The sequence below is a fragment of the Crinia signifera genome, chromosome 9 (assembly GCF_055691185.1).
Source record: "Crinia signifera chromosome 9, ASM5569118v1, whole genome shotgun sequence".
Classification (NCBI taxonomy): domain Eukaryota; kingdom Metazoa; phylum Chordata; class Amphibia; order Anura; family Myobatrachidae; genus Crinia; species Crinia signifera.
This window is the reverse complement of record NC_139225.1, coordinates 168,345,007-168,371,858: the sequence shown is the minus strand read 5'-3', so window position 1 is coordinate 168,371,858 and position 26,852 is coordinate 168,345,007. Positions and strand designations below refer to the sequence as shown.

At 49.5% G+C, this 26,852-nt stretch overlaps 1 long non-coding RNA gene across 1 annotated transcript; it reads left to right on the top strand.

Moving 5' to 3' along the window:
- The first annotated feature begins 1,099 nt into the window (after positions 1–1,099).
- LOC146036431 (uncharacterized) lies at positions 1,100–10,683 on the top strand. The gene is made up of 2 exons (XR_014460818.1): positions 1,100–1,516; positions 7,977–10,683. It is a non-coding gene; the product is annotated as an uncharacterized LOC146036431 (long non-coding RNA).
- Positions 10,684–26,852: the final 16,169 nt, after the last annotated feature.

Sequence of the window (26,852 nt, the reverse complement as noted above, 5' to 3'; positions counted from 1 at the left end):
CGTTGCCACCCAAATGGATCACCAAAACTGCAGGTAACCTGTATCGACGGATATTCACCATACGGAATGCCCGTAGGGCCCTCCAAGACATACCCCAGACACCTAACCATCTAACTACCCGAGAGCAAGCGAAGGACGGACCCTCGCCTGCGGAGACTGACCTAGCTTCCCAATAGACAAAGGAATGGCCAACTACACATACTTTGACACAACACTTTTGTTGGTAAGCTGCTCAATCAGAGGTGTGTCACTCAGGTGCCAAAAGGGAGGGGTAATTCTGGCTAGGAAAAAAACATTTTGTATCCCAATTGCACACTGAGTGAGAAATAACTACATAATAATCAGATACTGTAATACCGAGATCTTGGTTGCATATATCTGCAGATATAGGGCTAAGCCCCCAGGCCGTACGTCAAGGCATCTCTGTCACTGGGGGTCCCTAATACTGGCTATGGGTCTGGGGTGTGGGCCCCCAACATGCCGACACAGGCTGAGTACTCCAGGGCAGCACACAAATTAAAATTAGTAGGCCACGCTGAGAGGCCCTGCGCCCCCCAACCTCGGGGGACAGACCGTCCGCCAGAGGCCCCAGAGCACCGGCTATGGAGGAAAGAGCCGCAGAGAGGGCCGAGGGGTCAAAAGCTGGAGCACGGGACCCCGATCCTAGACCCACCCCAGACACAGAAGCGGATCTGGAGCGGCTCCCGTGACACAGGTGGCCCTGCCCCCCGCCAATGCTCCCAAGTAGCTCCACCCTCTCCTGCCATGCCCAACTTGGGATATATTCCCCCACCGAGGCAGGAGGAACAGCCTCACTGCGGCATTGCCCCCCAGAACTGCCTAGAGGACTCCTCTCCCCCGCTCAACCCAGTATCTACTATGGGGTCTGTCCGCCTCCTCCCGCCAGCCCTAGCGCGGGAGCCCCTGCACCATGTAGCACTGCGCACCTGCGCAGATGCAGTGGAGCCAGTGGAGCCACCCACATCCCCAGAGCCCCCGCCGCTAGCTCCGGCTCGCCGTAACCTCGCCGCCCGGCCTACCGGCCGCGAGCAGGGACTCCCGTGACACCCATTGATGACATGCGCCTGCCGCGTGAAGGGTTAATCAGCCATCTTGTTTCTATTGAGGGGTTAATCAGCCATCTTGTTTCTCTGTGTCTGTCCCTGCTGATTTCAAGGTGGTTATATCCTGGCTCTTTTCCAGTACTCGCTGCTATCATAAACTTTGTTACTTTCCTTAGACACTGTACATTCTGTGCTTTCTCATAACTAATGAATACTACACAAAGGCGATGTATAAGCCACCCCACAAAGACACTGCTATTTCCCTACCTCTGCACCAAATATTAACCAATCATGTAATTGAACCAACGTCGTTTGTTGTGTATAAATATGTTGTTTTCGTCATCATTAAATCAGAGTTCAACCTTGTATCTGTGGTCCTCGTTACTGGTCATATCATATGAGGTTACACTCTCACGGAGCTCTAAGGGGTCTTCACACTGAGGTCAAATAAGGTAATTAAAATATGAGGAAATCGATACATCGGCGCATGATCGATTTCCCAACAGAGCTGGGGGCTCGGCCACCGGGATGCGAGGTTCATTCCTACACAGATGTCATAAAGATTTTACAGTCTGCCTGAATCTGTTGTGAGGTTACGGACATACTCGATCCTGAACCTGTGACACCATGCCTGGGGTATGTTGAATGTCTTATATAGAAGTTAGAGTCTTCTATCATAGAAGTTAAAGTCTTCTATTTTTGTGCACATAACCTGATCTGGGATCAGATGCCGTACTTGGAGTACGAAGGAGACCTGGGGTCTTTAGTCTAAATAGTACCTCACTTTGAACGCCCATTCTTTATTGGCCAATTGTCTTTATTGTATTGTCTTAAAGTATAAGTTTTTCTTTCATTCAATATCCCTGTGTGATTGGTGAGTATACACACTCGTGATATCTGTATTTCCTTGTAAACCGTGCGGCTGGTAAGTTCACGCACAATAACTTCACCATTTGTCTAATCTGACTACTGTATGCCAATAGACTTGCGGACTTTATGCTCTCCTTCTCGGAGTAACGCAATGTGAGGCTTCACATACAGTTCTCAGCAACAAAACCACTGGACTCTATCCACTGTCACGTAGACAGTCTGTGGTTTCCACTAACAAAATCATTATACATTTAAAAATTTTATGAGATGTCTAAAGTGAATACATAATTCTAAAAGTGAACAGACAAAGACTAACTCTCGCAGATTGCCGCTATAGGTGTACCTGCCTTTCTGTGACAGCGCCCCTAGTCTGTAAACTTTGAATTTTTCACGCTCTCATATTATAGTCATATATGTCACATCCTAGAACACCACAAATAGGAACTTGTTTAGATTGCCAGTGTAGTATAGTACTCTGGTACCATAACCCTGAAAGAGACGATTATTGGCCAAAGTTAATATCTGCCAATAGTGAACTCATAAGATTCAAATCTACACTTACATCTCTGCCTAGCGGCACTGTTGCGGAAGCAGTCCTTGTTTTAGGCTGTCATCTGCGCACTGACGTTATTCAGAAATACATTGATCAACCATATCCACCTTTTGTGACATCAATACCGATTAATCTCTTCACTTATCCAATTATCTGTCCCAAATCGATAGAACAAATTCAAAAATTACCTGAGAAATCTGACATATTATATTTCTTAGACTATAGTGAAGATTATACCCATCAACAACAAATAAAGAAGTGGAAATTATTTTCACAAAGACATCATAGACAGACTTATAGTAAACATGGGTTCAAAGCAAAGTAAAACTACTGTCAAATATCCACCTCCCCTACCCAATGAAACATGTAAGGACTATGTGGCCCGTAATTCATCCACAAGTTACTTCTTAATTGACCCATGGGTAGACAATTTAGCGGGATGGACTGAGAATTGTGGTAGTGAAGATGCATTTCCCAGAGATGGCGGCAACTACCCATATTACATGGAAATGGTTAAAGGATTGTGTCTTGGAGACAAACAGGCCTGGCCATGGTATGATGCTGATCCGTCTTGGGACATGAAATACATGTCTGCAGGAGGTGAACAATGGCTCACCATTGCCCCCTTCTGGCATGACACCACAATCACCAAGAAACAAAGACAGATAAAACTCATATCTAAATCATTACATGACAAAGAGGAGAAGAGAATTAAAAAGGTTGTTAAAATATTATCACCACCCCCTTATAGCCCAGTCTATCCCTCATTGACAGATACTGACCTGATGGCCATTAGTCACCAGGTTCTATACCCCAGTGCACCACCCCCCAATCCTGGTGTACCGGGGTCTGGTACAATACCTTCAGGACAAGTACCACCTGTTAACAACGTCATACCCCCTGTAAACCAACAACTAGGAGAAGAATCTGACACTGACGACGAAACCCCTAAAACAGAACCTACTGAGGAGGAATTGGAGGAATTAATAAAAGATGCCACAGAGATGCTTAAACATAAACAACAACAAAAGACCAGAAAATCAGCTGATGATTCCATTATAAATCCACAGTCACTAAGTAGTATTACTAGGGCCAGTAGAAACATTACCAAAATAGAAATGACTGACCAGAGGACCTCCGGGGCTGATGACTCCGTCGCCGGGGCCTCTGCCTCAGGATTTCTCGGTCCCTTTATGACTATAGGAGACCAACTTCTTATCAAGGCCATGGACCTTGAAGAACTAAATAGGATAATTAAACATTGTCCCAAACCTCATGTCAGTCCCACCGGTACTATAGCATACTTAAAAAAGGCCTGCACAGGTCGCAACTATACCCATGATGACATTATACTGATTGTCAACAATGTCACTGACCACAACCCCAAATGGGATTGGAAAAATATAAAAACCATCGTCGACTGTCCAGCTAAAATGTCCACTAAGGATTATCCTTTAAACAAAACAGACAGCGTAAAAACCATGTGGGAAGAAATAAGTACAGAAATGACAAAAGTTTTTAAAACTAAGTCTTCTCTGCCCGTCGCAGTGGCCTGCAAACATAAGGCAACTGAGACGGTCACGGAATTTTGGAAAAGATTCAAGAAATGTTGGTCTGAGGAGGCTGGTTTGGATCCTGAAATGGATACACTCCTCATTTCCACATTTATTAATAATTTACATCCATCTATTATTACCACTGTCAAACAGAATGTCTCTACCTGGACATCTGACAAACTCACTGAATTTAGTGAGCACTTATATGAAAAAGAATCTGCTGGATGTTTTGATATGAAGAAGACTGTCGTCACTTCTACTCACAACTTCCAAAATAATAACAGAGGCCCACCAAATAGACCAAATAGGGGGATCCCACAAAATAACCAGAAAAGACCATATAGACCCCCTCAGGGTCCAACACCCCGTGAGCCTCCATACAACAGAGATTACAACAATACTGGTGCAGTACCAAGACAAACAACTTGTTTCAACTGTGGCCAGAATACACACTGGGCTAGGGACTGTCCACTCCCTCCCCAGAAACCACAACAACCTTACACTCCCAGACCCCAACAGGGACCATACAGACCACACTCAACATCAGTTCAAGACCATGTACGTTTCAGAGTGGACTGGTCTGACCCTGCACATTGACGGGGCCCGGAGGAGGGTATCCCATCTTTTGCACAGTTCACTACTCATTGGGAAGATTCACCCCTCATCACATTATATGTTGATGATAAAAAACTGTCCTTTCTAGTAGACAGTGGGGCAACAACCAGTGTTTTGTGTTCTCTTAACTATGATGGTGAACTGCAAAAGACTACTCCTTCAATGGGAATCAACGGGATACCCACTGACACATACCTGACTGACCCAGTTATCATACGCTCTGTCAAGGGAAAACATTTAGGTATACACCAATTCAGGATCATCCCAGAATGTCCTGTTAACTTACTAGGCCGTGACTTGTTTAGTAAATTCCACATCTCCATCTCACCCTCTCCACAAGGGAGTGGGCTCCAAGTCACCTCCCCACACTTTGTGTCACTACAAAATACTCTGGACAACTCACTTGATCAAATTGATGATAGAATTTGGGCCATTGGCCCTTATGACACTGGCTTCATACCCTGTACACCATACAAAGCCAAGCTCAAACCAGATACACAACCCGTGTTTTGCAGACAATATTCACTCTCACCAGAAAAGATTGAAGGTCTTAGACCTATGATACATGACTTCCTCGAACAAGGCATACTCAGGTACATTGTCTCACCTTACTCGACACCTATCAACCCTGTTGCTAAGGCCGATGGCTCTGTTAGATTCGTACAAGACTTGAGAAAAGTAAATGATCTCATTGTTCCTATTGCACCCATAGTACCTGACATCAATTCACTCATCTCAGCAATCCCTGCAAACGCAACCCACTTTAATGTAATAGATTTGAAAAACGCGTTTTTTAGCATTCCTATTGACACAGAGACCCAATTACTCTTTGCTTTTTCATTTGAAGGTAAACAATTAACCTGGTGTCGTTTACCCCAAGGCTATATTGACTCTCCAGTGGTCTATAGCATAGTCCTCCAAGCCACATTGGCTCCCTGGCACCCCCCCCATAGTTCTGTCCTGCTACAGTATGCAGATGATCTGCTTCTCTGTAGTGTCACCGAGGAGACCAGCCGGTTAGATGGAATCTCATTGTTAAACTGGTTAGCAGAATGTGGACACAAAGTGTCAAGAGAAAAATTGCAATGGTGTAAAACGCATGTCAATTACCTGGGTTTTGTACTCTCTGAGGGAGAAAGAAAAATCAGTCCACAACGCATACAGTCTGTATTGGGCCTGGTCACCCCAACTACCCAGAAGGATATGTTGTCTTTCTTGGGTATGGTAAGTTACTGCAGACAGTGGATCTCTGATTGTTCCTACTATGATAATATCTTGAGACAATGCACACTCAAAGACAAACCCAAGGTTATACAATGGTCAGATGAAATGTATTCTGCATTTAAAAAATTGAAAGAAATGTTAGTACAGAGTCCCGCGCTTGGTCTCCCGGACTATATGTTATCATTTCACTTGTTTGCAAGGGACACATGTACAACTATGGCGGGTGTACTGACCCAACTTCATGGAGGCAAAATGCGCCCAGTCGCATTCTTCTCAAAGGTAATGCCTGTCACTGTGCAAGGAATGCCAGCTTGTCTTCGAGCACTGGCTGCCTGTGCAATGGTTGTTGAGATGTCCACATCACTTACATTAGGACATCCTACTGTGTTACATACCACACATAATGTCCTCTCCATCCTCAAAGGTCTACACACACAACACATGTCTGCCCAAAGACTCAGCGGCTATGAAGTACTCCTACTAGGGAACCCTTCTCTCACTGTAAAATACGCAACAAACACAGAAGGACCTGTCCCTGTACTAAACGCACTTTTAGGTCTTAAAGGACCTGACGACGAGGCGCCGCCTCAACATGACTGTACTCTGACAATTGACTCAGAAACTTCACCCAGACATGACATGTCGACTGTGCCTATCCCCGATGCCGACATAATATTTGTTGACGGCTCCTGCAGCCGTCCCAATGACAACACGTACCAGGCAGGATATGCAGTGGTTAAACTTCCAAACACCACCCTTGAAGCAAAGACAGTCCCCTTACAGTCAGCACAAGCTGCAGAACTCATTGCACTCACTCGAGCTTGTCACATTTACAAAGACAAACCTGTCACAATTTACACAGACTCCAAATACGCTTACGGAGTTGTTCATGATCATGGTATGATCTGGCAACGCCGAGGCTTCACTGGCGCTGATGGGAAAGGCATATCACATGCGCAACTCATCACAGATCTCTTACACGCAATTACATTACCATCTCAAATTGCCATCCTTCATTGTAAAGCACACACTGGAGGAAAGGATGATATCAGCAAAGGCAACGCTCTTGCTGATACCGCTGCTAAACGTGCTGCCACTATAGCAACATATAACCTCACTCTTGCTGTCATCTCGCCTCCTTCGTTAGATGATACATACCTACTGACAGAGTTACAGGCTGCTGCCTCTAATTCAGATCTATCAGATTGGACATATCCAATACTGCAGAAGAATCCACGGACTGGATTAATCTGCAAAGAGGGGAAACCATGTATACCCCAAACCAGTGCATCATTGTTCATAGCACACTACCACGGAGTAGGACACCATAGTATAGTAACAACTACTTTACTCCTCTCCAATGATTTCTACATTACTAATGCAAAAGATCTCATTAAACAATACATCAGTAGATGTATAATATGTCTCAGAAACAACCCAAATAACCCAGACAAAGCAAGACACCAGCACCTAGAATACCCAACCACTCCATTCACTCACCTGCAACTCGATTTCACACATATCAATAATGCAGGAAGACAGGAATATGCCCTGGTCATTGTCGACATGTTTTCTCGGTGGCCAGAAGCATATGCCACTAAATCAGAAGATGCAAAAACAGTAGCCCGCATACTCACGCGAGAAATCATTCCGCGCTGGGGATGCCCGCTTCAAATTAATAGTGATAAAGGTTCAGCCTTCACAGCCAAGGTCACAGCAGAACTAGTCAAAGCACTGCAAATAGAATGGAAGTTTCACATTCCATATCATCCACAGAGTTCCGGTATCGTGGAACGCATGAACCGTACTCTTAAAGATAGACTACGTAAAGCGACAGGAGGTACATTTGCAAAATGGAAACAAGTCCTTCCTATCGTATTGGCTGAAATTAGAATGACACCACAAAAGACTCTAGGTTACTCCCCCTTTGAAATACTAATGGGCAGACCTTTTCCCACGCCCTGGGCAAAGAAACCACTAGTTACAACTGAGGGAGATCTAGACATAATAAGAGAAGAGTACGTCAGATCTCTAATACAGAAACTTAATGAAGTTGAACAAAATGTTATCTTTAAGAATCCTTCTCATCCACAGATACCCACTCACCCATTCAGGGTTGGAGACAAGGTCGTAGTGAAAGTGTTGCCGAGAAACAAGCACCCCGGAGACTTCACCTACGGACCAGAGACAGAAGTGGTCGCAGTCACCAGGACGGCTGTCCTCACCGACGAAGGACCAACGTGGATCCATGCATCCAGAGTGAAGAAAATTCCACCTCCACCACACGTCAACACAGAGGTCGACACCGATCCCGAGACTGACACAGACGGGACGAGAGAGGTAATAACGGGGGCCAGTGGCTCTGACCTCCAACCTGGAGAAGACCTGCCGGCTGGAGGTGACGAGGAATCAGGGGTACAACATTCTGAAGCCAAGGACGACGCTACAGGATATGACTCCCCCCACCTTAGCCCTAGTGATTTTATTCGGGCTTGTTCTTTATAACTGTTTTGCTGAAGTTGATATTACTCAAAATGATGGACGCTTTACCTTCTGGTATAATTCTTCTAGCACGACTGTCGCTACTTTTATATTTTCTTATTGTGATATTGTATCTTGTTCAAACAATCAAGGCGGGAATCGAGGAGAACCACCGCTACCATGGCTGTGTAACATCCACCACACACCACACGCTGTAAGTCACGTATATATCTGTATCACTAGTACTTACTGGGGAGATTCTTGCAACTCATGGGGGGCTGTTGGGTGGAACACTAGAGCAGATACCACTGCCTTTGATATCAGCCAAGACTGGGGATATTACCCCGATGTTGGCATCCATAAATGGTCCAATGGTCGATCCTTACTAGCCCGTATGTCCCTACGAAAAAAGGGCACTTGCAATAGCCAATTTATCATTAACCTAGAAAACCCGGCCCCCGGCGATGCCGGACTATATGTCATGGGTAAATATCAATCAGGAGAAAGCGGGGGCCCAAGGGGAAGATTTCATTTAAAAGACATGTATGATAACCCAGAATACACCGCCCTCAAAACCACTGTAAAACCTAAAACACCATCATCATTCTTTAAACCACATGTCACTACTTTTAATGAAATGTTAGCCATTAACAACCCCACTTACGAAGACACTATATCCATAGAAACTGGATTATCTGACGTAAATTATTGGCTAGAATGGATGAAATATAATGCACGTAAAGTTAATCAAACTGATTGTTATGTGTGTGGAAAATCCAGACCCCACTTGGGTACGGTGCCCATACACATACCTTCAGACCAAGATAAATGTTTCTTTAGCCTGTATACTGATACTATTGTAGAAGAAACTAAATGTGAACAATGGAAGAAAGAATATCCCATAATGGTAAAGAATACCAATCCTGGTAGTACCATAACCATTTATCCTGGTAATTATACATGTTATTACTCAAACAGCACTGCACAAAACACTGTAGATCTGAAATTGTTTCCTGATGGGTATTGTGCTGAACGAAGACATATCAGTGTACCCACCATGAAAAAATCATTAGGAGACATTTATTTTATTTGTGGAGACATGAGACTCAGGACAAAGCTGGACAATCCTTGGAAAGGAGAGTGTGCCCTGGCAAAGATCATTATGCCCATACACATTCTCCCAGCCGATTTGTCTGAGCCTCCTCCCACAAATAAACCTACCACAAACTCCAGAAACAAAAGAGAAGCTCCAAAGGAAAGCTTCGATCCACACATATACATAGACACTATTGGTGTTCCCCGGGGAGTTCCTAAAGAATTTAAGGCTCGTGATGAGGTCGCTGCCGGCTTCGAGTCCCTGCTTCCCCAGGTAACCATCAATAAAAATGTGAACTGGATAAATTACATATATTATAATCAACAGCGTTTCGTTAATGATACTAGGGACGCTTTGAAAGGTATTGCTGAACAGTTGGAAGCTACATCACAAATGACATTTCAGAATCGTATGGCTTTAGATATGATGCTTGCCGAGAAAGGAGGAACCTGTGTGTACATAGGTAAGGTTGATGGATGCTGTACTTATATCCCAGACAACACAGGTCCTAATGGGAAAACTACCCTAGCTATTAAACATCTAGAAGATTTATCCATCGAACTCAAGAAGAACTCAGGTGTCACGGACCCCTGGAGTAGCTGGTTTGGATGGTTAAATGATTGGAAACACGCACTAACACAAATAGGCATGTTTATTCTCATTATAATTATTGTACTTATGATAGTAGGATATTGTGTCTTTCCCATATGTAAGAAGATTGGTTCCAAGTACCTGGATAATGTAACACCTGCTATGTACACTGATCTCGCCAAAAGCCTTCCCTCACCAGAAGATTATAGTGAATATGTTAAAATCCATCGTACCAAACAAGATGCCATCTACAAGAATCAAATTGTCTAAAAAGGACATTGATTCTAAGAGGGGATTGAAGGGTTAATCAGCCATCTTGTTTCTATTGAGGGGTTAATCAGCCATCTTGTTTCTCTGTGTCTGTCCCTGCTGATTTCAAGGTGGTTATATCCTGGCTCTTTTCCAGTACTCGCTGCTATCATAAACTTTGTTACTTTCCTTAGACACTGTACATTCTGTGCTTTCTCATAACTAATGAATACTACACAAAGGCGATGTATAAGCCACCCCACAAAGACACTGCTATTTCCCTACCTCTGCACCAAATATTAACCAATCATGTAATTGAACCAACGTCGTTTGTTGTGTATAAATATGTTGTTTTCGTCATCATTAAATCAGAGTTCAACCTTGTATCTGTGGTCCTCGTTACTGGTCATATCATATGAGGTTACACTCTCACGGAGCTCTAAGGGGTCTTCACACTGAGGTCAAATAAGGTAATTAAAATATGAGGAAATCGATACATCGGCGCATGATCGATTTCCCAACAGAGCGCATCACACCCGCACCACCACGAGCCGCCGGCAGCCCGGACCCACGCTCCTCCGCGTGCAGGTGCACGAAAAGAAGCTGAGCCCTGGGACCGGCGACCAGCAGCAGCGGGTGAGCCATCGCGTACAGGGGGATTCAGCAAGGGGAGAGCCTCACTACTGTCCCAGCCACTGTCAGCCAGGAAGCGAGCGGGCGGCCGGGCAGAGCTTGGGGAGGGTGAACCAGACGCCATGCCAATACAAGGGAACAAAGGAGGGTAATGTGCTACTAAATCAAGTGTAATGCTAGTAAAAAGTGGGAGCCCCAAGGGATGTGACCACTCACCAGGAATTCTGCAGGAAGAAGAGGAAGTCTCCTCCTCTCCCTACTATCTTAAACTCAGTCAACCGGCCAGCCCTATGCCCTTATTGGATCCCCGAGTCACATGCATCCCAGTGTGACACGCAGATGGGGATATTTAATTCACTCCATGTCTAGTGCTGGTATTACGTTACTCTATCAGTCCAGGGGTGATGCTAAGTGTGCCGTATCTGTCCAGGGGTGATGCTAAGTGTGCCGTACCAGTCCAGGGGTGGTGCTAAGCAGGGCCGGTGCTACCCACTCAGCAGCTCCTGCAAAGCAGGGAGCCGCCATGCTGAAAAGGCGCAGTCTCCCTCCCTGCTCTGCTAAAGCTGCCTTAGCCCTCACTGTCACTGCCTCCTGCACGCCGCCCACAGGCGAGGGGCAGTATAAAGAGCTTCTCCCTGCACCGCGAGTGTACACAGCCTGCACGCCGCCCGCAGTGCCTGTCTGACAGCGGGTGGCAGTATGGAGAGGCTGAGCAGCTCCCTGCACCGCGCACACACTGTCCTCCTCCTGCGACCTGCCCCCTCTTCCTCACGGACACTTGTGCTGAGGCATGTAGCTTTGTCTGTGAATGCCTGGATGACATGTCATGTCCGGATCCGCCCCTGTTCATCATTTGATTGACAGCTGACAGGCGCAGGGAGCAATGGGTAGCATTGCTCCCTGCGCCTGTCAGCTGTCAATCAAATGATGAACAGGAAGCAGTGCTGCCTCCCCTTCCTCACCTCTTCTCAGTGTGCTGTGCCAGTGCCACTGCCAGTCCTCAACACTCCGACCCCCTCTATCTCCTCCCCTCTTCTTCCATCTCCTCCTTCTCTCCCCTCCTTTCCCCCTCAGTCACGAGTGCTGCACATACTTTTTGTACTGCTTTCGGATCGCATCGCACACACATTGCATGCATTCTGTGCGATGTGATCTAGCCCATAACGTCTGCGGTTCTCGCAACATTTTGCGGACACAGCACTGAGATGGTGTATGCATACATGTACATGCACCCAAGATCCTCCATAGGATTGCATGTTGCATACGCTCCCACAATCGGGCTGCAGTTTGTTGCAATGGCAATGTGAAAGGGCGCAAAATTTATGGTTTGCAGGAGGGCGCCGGACACCCTAGCACCGGCCCTGGTGCTAAGTGTGCTGTATTAGTACAGGGGTGATGCTAAGTGTGCTGTATTAGTACAGGGGTGGTGCTAAGTGTGCTGTATTAGTACAGGGGTGATGCTAAGTGTGCTGTATTAGTACAGGGGTGATGCTAAGTGTGCTGTATTAGTACAGGGGTGATGCTAAGTGTGCTGTATTAGTACAGGGGTGATGCTAAGTGTGCAGCATCATTCTAGTGTTTGTGCCGCCCACTTGTGTCGCTTATCATAGTCATCCAGCTACCTTGGTGCAACCTTTTGGCCTAAAAACAATATAGTGAGGTCAGGTGTGAGGTGTTCAGAGTAGACTGGAAACATGGGCGGATTGGGCCACCGGGATACCAGGAAAAATCCCGGTGGGCCGGACCCATCCCACCCTCTGTCGGGCCGGCTAGAAGAGAATACGGCCGCCTGCAGTGCTTTTGGGTTCCACTAACCCGGAAGCTTCTGTCTGCGGGTGCTGAGAGCTTGTAGAAGCAGCTCCTGTCCTGCACTGTGCACTGCTCTTTCTCCTGTCAGCTTCTCACAGCAGGACATGACGCTGGTGATCAGTGGCGTAACTATAGAGGGTGCAGGGGATGCAGCTGCTATGGGGCCCGGTCGCTTTGGGGGCCCGAGGCCTCAGCAAGCTATCCCCTGCACCCTCTAAAAATGTTTTCCTCATTTTTTATTTCTAATAATCACCTAGATTTACGTCGCGCACAGCCGCACTTACACGGAGGGAGAGGGGAGGAGGGAACCGTCTTCTGCTGCAGATTCTGCCAGTGTGTGTAGTTGAGCCTGGAGTAGCGGAGCCGGGCTGCCACTGTATCAGTCAGTGTCCGTCAGCCAAGCAGCCCTGGCTCCGCTACTGCAGGCTCAGCTACACTGACAGAATCTGCAGAAGACGCGGCTCCCTGCTCCTGCCTCCTTCCCCGTACACTGCCGTCACCGTGTAGCCAGCCCTGTGCATTACACAAAGCAGACGTTCTTGATGCTGCTTCCTCCTGTCTTCTACCTCCATGTAAGTACAATGCGGCTGTGTGGGACGTAAATCCGGGGATTATTACAAATAAAAAGTGAGTAAAATATTTAATTAGAGGGTGCAGGGGATAGGCTGCTGGGGCCTCACCCCCCCCCCCCCCCCCCAAGTCGCACCCTCTATTATTATGCCACTGCCCATCACTGCCGCTTTCACTACCCCAATAACTCCTATCATTACCCCATCACCGCTGCTATTACTGCCCCATCACTAGACCCGTCATTGCCACTATTACTATCCCCATCACTGTCACTATTACTACCCCCATCACTGCTGCTATTACTGCCCCATCACTGCCACTATTACTATCCCCCACAACTGCCGCTATTACTACCCCCAGTATTGCCACTATTACTATCCCCATCACTGCCACTATTACTACCCTCATCACTGCTGCTATTACTGCCCCATCACTGCCACTATTACTAACCCCATCAGTACCGCTATTACTACCCCCATCACTAGCCCCGTCACTGCCACTATTACTACCCTCATCACTGCTGCTATTATTGCCCCGTCACTGCCACTATTACTACAGATAGCGCAGGGCTTGTCTTTGCTGGGGATGGCGGAGGACTCGCCACCCGCCATCCCCCGCCCCGCGCCATCTGTATGTCGGAAGGGGACGCGCGTGCACGAGGTGCACGCGCGTCCCGTTCCGACGGAGCTTTTGCCCGGGTCCCCGCCGGCTTCCCCGGGTCCCCGCCGGTCCACACCGCCCCCCCGCAGCCCCCCGCAGCCCTGCCCGTCTCCCTGAAGCTGGAGACGGGCAGGACTGCACCCGCCGCGCCGCCTCGCCGCCCGGCTATTGAGACGCTCGTGCGTGGGAGACGCACGAGCGTCTCATTCAGCCAGAGCGCCAGATTGCTGGCGGATCGCCAGGGACACGGTCCTGGCGCTCCGCCAGCAATAATAAGCCCTGCTCCATCTGTACCTTCATCACTGCCACTATTACTGCCCCCATCACTGCCACTATTACTGCCCCTGTTACTACAACCATCAATGCCCCTATTACTATTCCCCATCACAGTCACTATCACTACCTCCATCACTAACCCTATCACAGCCGTTGTCACTGCTGCCATCACTGCCACTATTACTACCCCCATTACTGTCACCATCACTACCCCTGTCACAACACCATCACTTCCACTATCACTGCTGCTATCATTGCCACCATCACTACAGTACCTCTGCATACCTCCCAACTGTCACGATTACAGAGGGACAGTCCCGATTTTCGGGTCCTGTCCCGCTGTCCCACCCGCGGCAGGCATTGTCCCGCTGCGGGGGGGGGTGGCAGTTGGGAGACCCCCCAATCTAATAGAATAGACGCTGTGCACATGCGCACAGCGTCTATTCTCGTATGAAAATGAGGTTGCGGCTAATTAGCATAAGACACGCCCTAATTTGCATATACCCCGCCCCCTTTTCGGGCGCTCCCTATTTATGAAGCAAAGAAGTTGGGAGGTATGCCTCTGTCACTGCCCCTATTACTATTGCTATTATTGCCTCTATATAGCCTCTATGTAGTGTGTACACACAAATATAAATATTAGTACTGTATACATGACACCTCCATGTTCACCCTCCCCTGTCACGCCTCACCCCCTATATGCTGTTCTGACACCCATCACCTCAATCCCCACTCCTCCCCACTATCGCGAAGCACAGGGGGGCCCCATTCAGAATTTTGCTATGGGGCCCACAAAGGTCTAGTTACGCCTCTGCTGGTGATGCTGCTGCTGCCGCTTGTAAGAGGCTCTGAGCGCGCTGAGAGGTGAGAGCAGCTTGCACTGCTTTGTCCCCCACTGGGGGGGGGGGGGGGGGGGCTGAAACTCCCCCTGTATGTTCTGCATAACGTTATTACTCATCCCCCATAAATCATGAACCTAAAGCACGGAGGAGTCCGGGTGTCTGACACCTTCCCCCATTACAGGCTGCTGCTGCACGGAGCTCTCCTGTGTTCAGGGCTGCCCCACACACGTGGTAAGTTAACTGTTTGAAGCCCATGGCTTCTGTAGCAATTGCTCATGTATACCTTCAGTGTATTCTTTATTTTATAATGTCATACCTCCCAACTGTCACGATTCCGTCGGGACAGTCCCGATTTTCGGGTCCTGTCCCGACGTCCCACCCGCGGCAGGCATTGTCCCGCTGCGGGGGGTGGCAGTTGGGAGACCCCCCAATCTAGTAGAATAGACGCTGTGCGCATGCGCACAGCGTCTATTCTCGTATGAAAATGAGGTTGCGGCTAATTAACATAAGCCACGCCCTCATTTGCATACGCCCCGCCCCCTTTTCGGGCGCTCGCACGGCTTCGCCGCGCGAGTGTCCCTATTTCATCTGGACACAAGTTGGGAGGTATGTAATGTGTGTGTGTGTGTGTGTACAGTAGCTATCTGCCCTGCATTTTCTCTATTTAATTATCCATCCATATTCTAAATATTCCCATTTTTTAGAGTTGCTGTAACTCTTGTTTTAGTTTAAAACAGGGGTGGCCAAAAGGTCGATCGCGGAGGTCCCACGGGTAGATCGTGATCAAGTACCATTCCCTGCACAAGCATACTGTAGCTGCTGAAGCCTCTGACAGAACAGAGGCTTCAGCGTTCCCAGGGATGCCGTGCGCGGGTGCACGTGTGACGTCACCCGCGCACTGCAAGTGAGAGCCGACTGGATGGCTCAGCAGTGGTGGGAGTCCGTGGGACAGGGGCCAGAATGTGAATTTCGGCCTCATTCCCTGTGTCAGAATGTGAATTTCGGGCACATTCCCTGTGTCATGTATGTGAATGTGTAAAGGACGGGGTATATATTACACAGGGGTAGATCCCTGGTAGGTATGTGTCCCGGGTTACTTATAGGTTGTAAAATTCCGGCCACCCCTGGTTTAAAACAATCCACTGCACCAGCAAAAATATAGTGTAAAGCCCCAAACACACTGCCGATCCCTGCCGACACCATTATTGGGAGCGACAACATGCAGGACGAGGGAAGGGATTGTTAACAATACATAGGAGCACGCATTGTTAACGATAATCAGTGTCTACACTAGGCTATATAGTAAAACATATCACTCAGAAGGGCCCTTTTTTAGTGATATCGGTACTTGTGGAGTATCACGGCTCCCACGACCTGCATCGCATGCAGATCGTATGCTAAAATCGCATTGCATCGCATCGCATGTTGCATACGATGTCATACGATGCGATGCAATGTTTTACCAATTTTTGACCATTTTTGCTCAAAAATCGTATGCCATCGCATGGCATCGTATGCAATATGTAGTGGCATACGATGGCATACGATGCGATACGATGTTTTACCGATTTTTGAGCATTTTAGCTCAAAAATCGTATGCGATCGCATCGGATGCCATACGATGGCATGCGATCTCACCCGATTTTGCATTGAAATGCATCAGAATGCATTGAAATGTGTATTAAACTTGTGAAATGCCCCCAAATGCCATTTTTCATAGTGCACCACCCCCACTATCAACGTCAACCCGAAGCGTGGCGAGAGCATTTCAGTGCAAAATCGGGTGCCATCGCATCGCATCGGATGCCATCGTATGGCATCCGATGCGATCGCATATGTTTTTTGAGCTAAAATGCTCAAAAATCGGTAAAACATCGTATCGCATGACATCGTATGCCACTACATATGGCATACGATGCCATGCGATGGCATACGATTTTTGAGCAAAAATGCTCAAAAATCGGTAAAACATCGCATCGCATCGTATGACATTGTATGGCACTACATATGGCATACGATGCCATACGATGGGAGCCGTGATACTCCACAAGTACCGTGATATCTTTTATTATATAGCCTAGTGTGTATGGGGCTTAACCTTTTCCTATATTTATACTGTCTATGTCGAGCGTCAAAAGGTCGACATGGGTTTTTTCACTGTTTTTTGGCCGAAATGTCGACACAGTCGACATGGACACAGTTTGAAGTGTACCGCAGCCCCTCGCATCGCTCGCTTCGCTCGCAATGCTTCGGGCACACTATTTTATTCTCCCACCACGCCCTAGTGGATAGTAGGGCATGAAAAACAGTGAAAAAACCCATGTCGACCTTTTGACTGTCGACATAGACACTGTTGACCTAATGGTAGTGTCGACCTAAAAACATGTCGACCTAATGAGCTGTCGACCTAATGAGCTGTCGACCTAATGAGCTGTCGACCTAATGACATGTCGACCTAATGGTATGTCGACCTATTGAGCTGTCGAACTAATGGTGTCGATGTAATGGCTGTCTATGTAAGTGCTGTCTAACAATAGTCCGGATACCTGCAGAACACTGGGATGCTGGTAATGCAGGTAGCGGTGCAGAACGCTGGGATGCTGGTACTGCAGGTAGTGGTGCAGAATGCTGGGATGCTGGTAATGCTGGTAAAGCTGCAGAACACTGGGATGCTGGTAATGCAGGTAGCGGTGCAGAACGCTGGGATGCTGGTACTGCAGGTAGTGGTGCAGAATGCTGGTATGCTGGTTATGCAGGAAAAGGTGCAGAACGCTGGGATGCTGGTAATGCAGGTAGCGGTGCAGAACACTGGGATGCTGGTAATGCAGGTAGTGATGCAGAATGCTGGGATGCTGGTTATGCAGGAAAAGGTGCAGAACGCTGGGATGCTGGTAATGCAGGTAGCGGTGCAGAACACTGGGATGCTGGTAATGCAGGTAGCGGTGCAGAACGCTGGGATGCTGGTACTGCAGGTAGTGGTGCAGAACGCTGGGATGCTGGTTATGCAGGAAAAGGTGCAGAACGCTGGGATGCTGGTAATGCAGGTAGTGGTGCAGAATGCTGGGATGCTGGTTATGCAGGAAAAGGTGCAGAACGCTGGGATGCTGGTAATGCAGGTAGCGGTGCAGAACACTGGGATGCTGGTAATGCAGGTAGCGGTGCAGAAAGCTGGGATGATGGTACTGCAGGTAGTGGTGCAGAATGCTGCGATGCTGCTAATGCAGGTAAGGGTGCAGAACGCTGGGGCACTGCTAATGCAGGTAGCGGTGCAGAACGCTGGGATGCCGGTACTGCAAGTAGTGGTGCAGAACGCAGGGATACTGGTAATGCAGGTAGTGGTGAAGAACGCTGGGATGCTGGTAATGCAGGTAGTGGTGCAGAATGCTGGGACACTGGTAATGCAGGTTGTGGTGCAGAACACTGGGATGCTGGTAATGCAGGTAGCGGTGCAGAACGCTGGGATGCTGGTAATGCAGGTAGCGGGGCCGGATGCTGGGATGCTGGTAATGCAGGTAGCGGTGCAGAATGCTGGGACACTGGTAATGCAGGTAGCGGTGCAGAACACTGGGATGCTGGTAATGCAGGTAGTGGTGCAGAACGCTGGGATGCTGGTAATGCAGGTAGAGGTGCAGAGCGCTGGGATGCTGGTAATGCAGGTAGCGGTGCAGAACACTGGGATGCTGGTAATGCAGGTAGCGGTGCAGAACGCTGGGATGCTGGTAATGCAGGTAGCGGTGCAGAACACTGGGATGCTGGTAATGCAGGTAGCGGTGCAGAACGCTGGTAATGCAGGTAGCGGGGCCGGACGCTGGGATGCTGGTAATGCAGGTAGCGGTGCAGAACGCTGGGACACTGGTAATGCAGGTAGCGGTGCAGAACACTGGGATGCTGGTAATGCAGGTAGAGGTGCAGAACACTGGGATGCTGGTAATGCAGGTAGCGGTGCAGAACGCTGGGATGCTGGTAATGCAGGTAGAGGTGCAGAGCGCTGGGATGCTGGTAATGCAGGTAGCGGTGCAGAACACTGGGATGCTGTTAATGCAGGTAGCGGTGCAGAACGCTGGGATGCTGGTAATGCAGGTAGAGGTGCAGAGCGCTGGGATGCTGGTAATGCAGGTAGCGGTGCAGAACGCTGGGATGCTGGTAATGCAGGTAGTGGTGCAGAACGCCGGTACACTGGTAATGCAGGTAGCGGTGCAGAACGCTGGGATGCTGGTAATGCAGGTAGAGGTGCAGAACGCTGGGATGCTGGTAATGCAGGTAGCAGTGCAGAACACTGGGATGCTTGTAATGCAGGTAGCGGTGCAGAACGCTGGGATGCTGGTAATGCAGGTAGAGGTGCAGAACACTGGAATTCTGGTAATGCAGGTAGCGGTGCAGAACGCTGGGATGCTGGTACTGCAAGTAGTGGTGCAGAACGCAGGGATACTGGTAATGCAGGTAGTGGTGAAGAACGCTGGGATGCTGGTAATGCAGGTAGTGGTGCAGAATGCTGGGACACTGGTAATGAAGGTTGCAGTGCAGAACACTGGGATGCTGGTAATGCAGGTAGCGGTGCAGAACGCTGGGATGCTGGTAATGCAGGTAGCGGGGCCGGATGCTGGGATGCTGGTAATGCAGGTAGCGGTGCAGAATGCTGGGACACTGGTAATGCAGGTAGCGGTGCAGAACACTGGGATGCTGGTAATGCAGGTAGTGGTGCAGAACGCTGGGATGCTGGTAATGCAGGTAGAGGTGCAGAGCGCTGGGATGCTGGTAATGCAGGTAGCGGTGCAGAACACTGGGATGCTGGTAATGCAGGTAGCGGTGCAGAACGCTGGGATGCTGGTAATGCAGGTAGAGGTGCAGAGCGCTGGGATGCTGGTAATGCAGGTAGCGGTGCAGAACGCTGGGATGCTGGTAATGCAGGTAGAGGTGCAGAGCGCTGGGATGCTGGTAATGCAGGTAGCGGTGCAGAACGCTGGGATGCTGGTAATGCAGGTAGTGGTGCAGAACGCCGGTACACTGGTAATGCAGGTAGCGGTGCAGAACGCTGGGATGCTGGTAATGCAGGTAGAGGTGCAGAACGCTGGGATGCTGGTAATGCAGGTAGCAGTGCAGAACACTGGGATGCTTGTAATGCAGGTAGCGGTGCAGAACGCTGGGATGCTGGTAATGCAGGTAGAGGTGCAGAACACTGGAATTCTGGTAATGCAGGTAGCGGTGCAGAACGCTGGGACGCTGGTAATGCAGGTAGCGGTGCAGAACGCTGGGACACTGGTAATGCAGGTTGCGGTGCAGAACACTCGGATGCTGGTAATGCAGGTAGCGGGGCCGGACGCTGGGATGCTGCTAATGCAGGTAGCGGTGCAGAACGCTGGGACACTGGTAATTCAGGTAGCGGTGCAGAACACTGGGATGCTGGTAATGCAGGTAGTGGTGCAGAGCGCTGGGATGCTGGTAATGCAGGTAGCGGTGCAGAACACTGGGATGCTGGTAATGCAGGTAGCGGTGCAGAACGCTGAGATGCTGTTTATGCAGGTAGCGGTGCAGAACGGTGGGATACTGGTAATGCAGGTAGCGGAGCAGAACGGTGGGATACTGGTAATGCAGGTAGCGGAGCAGAACGCTGTGATGCTGGTAATGCGGCTAGAGGTGCAGAACACTGAGATGCTGGTAATGCAGGTAGAGGTGCAGATCGCTGGGATGCTGGTAATGCAGGTAGTGGTGCAGAATTCTGGGACACTGGTTATGCAGGTAGCGGTGCAGAACGCTGGGATGCTGGTAATGCAGGTAGCAGAGCAGAACGCTTGGATGCTGGTAATGCAGGTAGCGGTGCAGAACACTGGGATGCTGCTAATGCAGGTAGAGGTGCAGAACACTGGGATGCTGGTAATGCAGGTAGCGGTGCAGAACACTGGGATCCTGGTAATGCAAGTAGAGGTGCAGAACACTCGGAGTATGGTAGTGCAGGTAGCGGTGCAGAACGCTGGGATGCTGGTAATGCAGGTAGCGGTGCAGAACGCTGGGATGCTAGTAATGCGGGTAAAGGTGCAAAACGCTGGGATGCTGGTACTGCAGGTAGCGGTGCAGAACGCTGGGATGATAGTAATGCAGGTAGAGGTGCAGAACGCTGGGGCACTGGTAATGCACGTAGTGGTGCAAAACACTGGGATGCTGGTACTGCAGGTAGCGGTGCAGAACGCTGGGATGATAGTAATGCAGGTAGAGGTGCAGAACGCTGGGGCACTGGTAATGCACGTAGTGGTGCAAAACACTGAGATGCTGGTTGTAACGATCAGATCAGGTGATCGATCAAATTAACGTATGCCTCCGGTTATGATTATCTGTCCGGTCAATGTATGTCTGATATTGGTGTAATAGTTATGTCTCCTGTGAGTATTGGAATCAGGACATGTCTTGTATGTAAACTGTAGGTGACCCTGGTTTGAGTTTGAGGCCTGTATACCCTCAGTGTGACATCTGTGGACTCCTCCGGAGTTAGGATGTAAGATAAGATCTGAGCCCCTCATAAACCATGGTCCAGAAGAAGAGGTTAGAGTTTGTCCCCTTCCTCCACATCTCTTATCAGTGGGTCTGCTAGGCAAGGAAGGAGGATCAATCACTTTGAAAACAGCAGACTGTAGATTGCCAGGGACCTTCCACACTCCTTCAGCATGGAAAGAGTGGAATCCCAAGGGTGGGAGGGATGAGGGAGTCTGCAAGGTATAACTAAGACCTTTCTCCCTATAGTCAGTGTCACTACCTGGGGGTCTAGCAAACAGGCTGTAGGCGACGAGAGATTTCTTGTGGAGAACCCCCCCACTTCAGGATTGTAAGATACGGTTCTGTCTTTTTTCCCTTTTTATTTTATTTCTGAAATTTGCATTTAATCGTTGTGTGTACTTTTAAAATCATTGTAATGTCTTGTAACCATTTTGTTTAAAGCTCTGTAGTATTTCTAGGAATAAATAATACATATTCCCAGTTCTGGTTCTGTGTTCTTAAGACTCATTAGCCTCAGAAGAGAAAGGCTGGAAAACGTTACCATTGTTATCTTGTATTGTGTGGTCAGGGGCGAGCCAAGCCGCCCCTTGCGCAGTTTCAGGCGCTAAAATCAGGTTTTGGCTGGTGGCAGTGTACCTCAAGGAAAGGACCCGAGTGTCCTGAGTGAACCCCAGTCACGGCCGGAGCTGCTCAGATTGACGTATCGGAGCAGGCGACCGGTGGGTCCGTGACATTTGGTGGCAGCGGTGGGATAAATGTTACAGACCCACCGGTCGCCTGCTCCGATACGTCAATCTGAGCAGCTCCGGCCGTGACTGGGGTTCACTCAGGACACTCGGGTCCTTTCCTTGAGGTACACTGCCACCAGCCAAAACCTGATTTTAGCGCCTGAAACTGCGCAAGGGGCGGCTTGGCTCGCCCCTGACCACACAATACAAGATAACAATGGTAACGTTTTCCAGCCTTTCTCTTCTGAGGCTAATGAGTCTTAAGAACACAGAACCAGAACTGGGAATATGTATTATTTATTCCTAGAAATACTACAGAGCTTTAAACAAAATGGTTACAAGACATTACAATGATTTTAAAAGTACACACAACGATTAAATGCAAATTTCAGAAATAAAATAAAAAGGGAAAAAAGACAGAACCGTATCTTACAATCCTGAAGTGGGGGGGTTCTCCACAAGAAATCTCTCGTCGCCTACAGCCTGTTTGCTAGACCCCCAGGTAGTGACACTGACTATAGGGAGAAAGGTCTTAGTTATACCTTGCAGACTCCCTCATCCCTCCCACCCTTGGGATTCCACTCTTTCCATGCTGAAGGAGTGTGGAAGGTCCCTGGCAATCTACAGTCTGCTGTTTTCAAAGTGATTGATCCTCCTTCCTTGCCTAGCAGACCCACTGATAAGAGATGTGGAGGAAGGGGACAAACTCTAACCTCTTCTTCTGGACCATGGTTTATGAGGGGCTCAGATCTTATCTTACATCCTAACTCCGGAGGAGTCCACAGATGTCACACTGAGGGTATACAGGCCTCAAACTCAAACCAGGGTCACCTACAGTTTACATACAAGACATGTCCTGATTCCAATACTCACAGGAGACATAACTATTACACCAATATCAGACATACATTGACCGGACAGATAATCATAACCGGAGGCATACGTTAATTTGATCGATCACCTGATCTGATCGTTACACTGGTAATGCAGGTAGAGGTGCAGAACGCTGGGATGCTAGTAATGCAGGTAGAGGTGCAGAACGCTGGGATGCTGGTAATGCAGGTAGCGGTGCAGAACACTGGGATGCTTGTAATGCAGGTAGCGGTGCAGAACGCTGGGTTGCTGGTAATGCAGGTAGAGGTGCAGAACACTGGAATTCTGGTAATGCAGGTAGCGGTGCAGAATGCTGGGACGCTGGTAATGCAGGTAGCGGTGCAGAACGCTGGGACACTGGTAATGCAGGTTGCGGTGCAGAACACTCGGATGCTGGTAATGCAGGTAGCGGGGCCGGACGCTGGGATGCTGGTAATGCAGGTAGCGGTGCAGAAAGCTGGGACACTGGTAATGCAGGTAGCGGTGCAGAACACTGGGATGCTGGTAATGCAGGTAGTGGTGCAGAGCGCTGGGATGCTGGTAATGCAGGTAGCGGTGCAGAACACTGGGATGCTGGTAATGCAGGTAGCGGTGCAGAACGCTGAGATGCTGTTTATGCAGGTAGCGGTGCAGATTGGTGGGATACTGGTAATGCAGGTAGCGGAGCAGAACGGTGGGATACTGGTAATGCAGGTAGCGGAGCAGAACGCTGTGATGCTGGTAATGCGGCTAGAGGTGCAGAACACTGAGATGCTGGTAATGCAGGTAGAGGTGCAGATCGCTGGGATGCTGGTAATGCAGGTAGTGGTGCAGAATTCTGGGACACTGGTTATGCAGGTAGCGGTGCAGAACGCTGGGATGCTGGTAATGCAGGTAGCAGAGCAGAACGCTTGGATGCTGGTAATGCAGGTAGCGGTGCAGAACACTGGGATCCTGGTAATGCAGGTAGAGGTGCAGAACACTCGGAGTATGGTAGTGCAGGTAGCGGTGCAGAACTCTGGGATGCTGGTAATGCAGGTAGCGGTGCAGAACGCTGGGATGCTAGTAATGCAGGTAAAGGTGCAAAACGCTGGGATGCTGGTACTGCAGGTAGCGGTGCAGAACGCTGGGATGATAGTAATGCAGGTAGAGGTGCAGAACGCTGGGATGCTGGTAATGCAGGTAGCGGTGCAGAACACTGGGATGCTTGTAATGCAGGTAGCGGTGCAGAACGCTGGGTTGCTGGTAATGCAGGTAGAGGTGCAGAACACTGGAATTCTGGTAATGCAGGTAGCGGTGCAGAATGCTGGGACGCTGGTAATGCAGGTAGCGGTGCAGAACGCTGGGACACTGGTAATGCAGGTTGCGGTGCAGAACACTCGGATGCTGGTAATGCAGGTAGCGGGGCCGGACGCTGGGATGCTGGTAATGCAGGTAGCGGTGCAGAAAGCTGGGACACTGGTAATGCAGGTAGCGGTGCAGAACACTGGGATGCTGGTAATGCAGGTAGTGGTGCAGAGCGCTGGGATGCTGGTAATGCAGGTAGCGGTGCAGAACACTGGGATGCTGGTAATGCAGGTAGCGGTGCAGAACGCTGAGATGCTGTTTATGCAGGTAGCGGTGCAGAACGGTGGGATACTGGTAATGCAGGTAGCGGAGCAGAACGGTGGGATACTGGTAATGCAGGTAGCGGAGCAGAACGCTGTGATGCTGGTAATGCGGCTAGAGGTGCAGAACACTGAGATGCTGGTAATGCAGGTAGAGGTGCAGATCGCTGGGATGCTGGTAATGCAGGTAGTGGTGCAGAATTCTGGGACACTGGTTATGCAGGTAGCGGTGCAGAACGCTGGGATGCTGGTAATGCAGGTAGCAGAGCAGAACGCTTGGATGCTGGTAATGCAGGTAGCGGTGCAGAACACTGGGACCCTGGTAATGCAGGTAGAGGTGCAGAACACTCGGAGTATGGTAGTGCAGGTAGCGGTGCAGAACGCTGGGATGCTGGTAATGCAGGTAGCGGTGCAGAACGCTGGGATGCTAGTAATGCAGGTAAAGGTGCAAAACGCTGGGATGCTGGTACTGCAGGTAGCGGTGCAGAACGCTGGGATGATAGTAATGCAGGTAGAGGTGCAGAACGCTGGGGCACTGGTAATGCACGTAGTGGTGCAAAACACTGGGATGCTGGTACTGCAGGTAGCGGTGCAGAACGCTGGGATGATAGTAATGCAGGTAGAGGTGCAGAACGCTGGGGCACTGGTAATGCACGTAGTGGTGCAAAACACTGAGATGCTGGTAATGCAGGTAGAGGTGCAGAACACTGGGATGCTTGTAATGCAGGTAGCGGTGCAGAACGCTGGGATGCTGGTAATGCAGGTAGAGGTGCAGAACACTGGAATTCTGGTAATGCAGGTAGCGGTGCAGAACGCTGGGACGCTGGTAATGCAGGTAGCGGTGCAGAACGCTGGGACACTGGTAATGCAGGTTGCGGTGCAGAACACTCGGATGCTGGAAAATGCAGGTAGCGGGGCCGGACGCTGGGATGCTGGTAATGCAGGTAGCGGTGCAGAACGCTGGGATGCTGGTAATGCAGGTAGAGGTGCAGAGCGCTTGGATGCTGGTAATGCAGGTAGCGGTGCAGAACGCTGAGATGCTGTTTATGCAGGTAGCGGTGCAGAACGGTGGGATACTGGTAATGCAGGTAGTGGTGCAGAACGCTGAGATGCTGTTTATGCAGGTAGCGGTGCAGAACGGTGGGATACTGGTAATGCAGGTAGCGGAGCAGAACGGTGGGATACTGGTAATGCAGGTAGCGGAGCAGAACGCTGTGATGCTGGTAAAGCGGCTAGAGGTGCAGAACACTGAGATGATGGTAATGCAGGTAGTGGTGCAGATCGCTGGGATGCTGGTAATGCAGGTAGTGGTGCAGAATTCTGGGACACTGGTTATGCAGGTAGCGGTGCAGAACGCTGGGATGCTGGTAATGCAGGTAGCAGAGCAGAACGCTTGGATGCTGGTAATGCAGGTAGCGGTGCAGAACACTGGGATGCTGCTAATGCAGGTAGAGGTGCAGAACACTGGGATGCTGGTAATGCAGGTAGCGGTGCAGAACACTGGGATCCTGGTAATGCAGGTAGAGGTGCAGAACACTCGGAGTATGGTAGTGCAGGTAGCGGTGCAGAACGCTGGGATGCTGGTAATGCAGGTAGCGGTGCAGAACGCTGGGATGCTAGTAATGCAGGTAAAGGTGCAAAACGCTGGGATGCTGGTACTGCAGGTAGCGGTGCAGAACGCTGGGATGATAGTAATGCAGGTAGAGGTGCAGAACGCTGGGGCACTGGTAATGCACGTAGTGGTGCAAAACACTGGGATGCTGGTACTGCAGGTAGCGGTGCAGAACGCTGGGATGATAGTAATGCAGGTAGAGGTGCAGAACGCTGGGGCACTGGTAATGCACGTAGTGGTGCAAAACACTGAGATGCTGGTAATGCAGGTAGAGGTGCAGAACACTGGGATGCTTGTAATGCAGGTAGCGGTGCAGAACGCTGGGATGCTGGTAATGCAGGTAGAGGTGCAGAACACTGGAATTCTGGTAATGCAGGTAGCGGTGCAGAACGCTGGGACGCTGGTAATGCAGGTAGCGGTGCAGAACGCTGGGACACTGGTAATGCAGGTTGCGGTGCAGAACACTCGGATGCTGGTA